This window comes from Triticum aestivum, chromosome 4D (genome assembly GCF_018294505.1).
Source record: "Triticum aestivum cultivar Chinese Spring chromosome 4D, IWGSC CS RefSeq v2.1, whole genome shotgun sequence".
Classification (NCBI taxonomy): Eukaryota; Viridiplantae; Streptophyta; class Magnoliopsida; order Poales; family Poaceae; genus Triticum; species Triticum aestivum.
Window position 1 is genome coordinate 481,533,878 of NC_057805.1, and position 2,913 is coordinate 481,536,790.

A 2,913-nucleotide genomic window follows, 5' to 3' on the forward strand; every position below is an offset into this window, starting at 1 on the left:
TATGGTCCGCAAGATGCTAGCATTTCTCTCTGACTTACACGACGAGCGCGACACTTGTGCCGGCCCATGGCTCCTTGGGGAAGATTTCAATATGATTCTTTCGGCCGATGACAAGAACAATGATAGGCTCAACAGGCGCATCATGAACCGATTTAGACGGTTCACCTCCGACCTCGAGCTGCGTGACACTTACCTCCACGGCCGACGCTACACTTGGTCGAATGAGCAAAGACGGCCAACGCTAGTTCGCAACGACCGCGTTTTATGCACCCCTGACTGGGACTCGGATCACCCGCACTGTGTTCTCCGGTGCCTGGCTACTACTACTTCGGACCACTGTCTGCTTGTGCTTGATTGCATACCCCGTGCGCATGGCCGCCTGCGCTTTCACTTTCAAAGCTTCTGGGTCAAATGGGATGGATTCCACGACGTTGTCTCGGCTGCCTAGAATGGTGTTGAACCAGAACCCGACCCCTTCCGACGGGTCTTTGCGAAGCTCAAGGCCACGGCGCGCAGCTTGCAAAGCTGGGGCGCTAAAAGACTTGGAGACGTTTCGTTGCAGATCCTCCTCGCCAAGGAAATAATTGCGTGTCTCGACGCCGCACAGGACACCCGCCCCCTCTGATGCCGAAGCCTGGCTCCGTCGCAGACTGAGGGGAGCATACCTAGGCCTAGCTTCTCTCGAGAGATCGATCGCGTGCCATCGTACCCGGTTCCGTTGGCTCAGGGATGGAGACGCGAGCACCGCCTTCCTCAAAATTCACGCTGTGCATCGCCGGCAGAAGAACCACATATTCCAGCTCAACGACAATGGTAGCATGGTGTCTGATAACGCTGACATGAGCCGCATGGCATTCGAGCACTTCGCCGCGATCCTATGCTCCCACAAGGCACGCACCTCCTCCATTGATCTCCAGGCCATCCACCATCCGGCCTTCGACATGTCCGGCCTTGATGCACCATTCTCCGAATCCGAGATTTGGGCGGCCGTCAAGCGGCTACCAACAGGCAAGGCGCCGGGCCCGGACGGATTTACCGCAGAGTTTCTTCACGCGTGCTGGGACATCGTCAAGCACGACATCTGCGAGGTTTTCCACAAGCTCTACTCGATGAATGGACGTGGATTCCACAAACTTAACGAAGCACTCCTAGCTCTGCTCCCGAAGAAGGCCGACGCCTCCTCCCTCTTCGACTACCGCCCCATCAGCCTCATTCACCTCCTGGCCAAGCTATTCACTAAGGTGCTCTCCCTTAGGCTGGCTCCCCGCCTCGGCAATATGGTGTCTGCCAATCAGAGCGCGTTCATCGCCGGGCGTGGCCTTCACGACAATTTCATGCTCGTCCAGCAAACAGCGCGCCTCCTCCACAACCTCAAGGCGCCGCGAGTCCTCCTCAAACTCGACATCGCCCGGGCTTTTGACACCGTCTCCTGGCCCTTCCTCTTCGAGGTCCTTCGTCACCTTGGCTTCGGTCGGAGATGGTGCGCTTGGGTGGCAATCCTCCTCTCGACCTCCTCCACGAGAGTGCTCATCAATGGAACCCCTGGACCGCCCATCGATCATGGTAGCGGACTGCAGCAGGGCGACCCGATTTCTCCCATGCTTTTCGTCCTGGTTATTGACGTGCTCAACACCTTAGTCCAGCACGCCACTAGTCGTGGCATTCTCCACCGCCTCACGACCAGGCGCGCCATTCCCAGCATCTCGCTATTTGCGGACGACGTCGTCCTATTCTGCCACCCCGACGAACATGACCTCCAGGCCGTGCAAGGCATTCTCAAGGTGTTCGGTCAAGCTTTTGGCCTCAAGACAAACTTCGCTAAATGCTCCGTGACGCCCATTTGTTGCACGGATGAGTCAGCCACCAATGCCGGTGTGACGCTCTCTTGCCAGACCACGCACTTCCCCATCCAATATCTTGGACTTCCGCTCTCCACCAGGAAGGTTCCCACGTCGGCGCTGCTACCCCTCGTGGAGAAGATGGACAAGCGCCTTGGCACTTGGCAAGCTTGCCTACTGTCTCATGGAGAACGCCTCGCTCTTGTTCGACATGTCCTGAGTGCCATGCCCGTCCACCTGCTACTGGCCATGGCCCTCTCGCCATCCATCCTGAGGCTCGTCAACCGGCTGATCCGCGATTTCCTATGGCATGGACGCAAAGAGGCCCGCTCTGGCAACTGCTTGGTTAACTGGAAAAAAGTGTGCCACCCCCTCGAGCTTGGGGGCCTTGGCGTGCGTGACCTTCAACGCACCGGGATCTCCCTCCGGGTTAGGTGGCTCTGGCTTCGCATCACTGACCCCACGCGGCCCTGGCATCATCTACACCTTCCTGACGACGCCGATGTGCGCGGCATCTTTCGTGCCTCTACATCCTGGACCATTGGAGACGGACTCACGTGTAAATTCTGGACTGACCATTGGTTAGATGGCAAGTCGATCGCCGAGCTTGCTCCGAGCCTGACCGCTCTGGTTCCTCGAAGACGCCGCAATATAAGCGCTTAGTCCAGGAGGGACTCCTCAATCGGGCATGGATCCAGGACATCCGGGGCGCGCTTGGGGTCGAGGCCACTGTCGAGTACATCTATCTTTGGAGGCTCCTACTTCAGGTCACCCTCTCCTCTGACCACGACCGCATACGCTGGCCCTGGACTTCTAGCGGCTCATACTCGGCCTCATCCTGCTACCTGGCTCTTTTCCATGGATCCATCGCGGACATGGACTGGAAGATGACATGGAAGGGCTGGGCCCCGACCAATGTCAAAGTGTTCTTATGGCTCGCCAAGCAGGACCGTTGCTGGACGGCGGAAAGACTTGCTAGGCGAGGGCTAACCCACCCTCCCCGCTGTGTCCTATGTGATCAAGACTCCGAGGACATACATCACCTCCTGACCGCCTGCGTCTTCTCCAGAGAGAT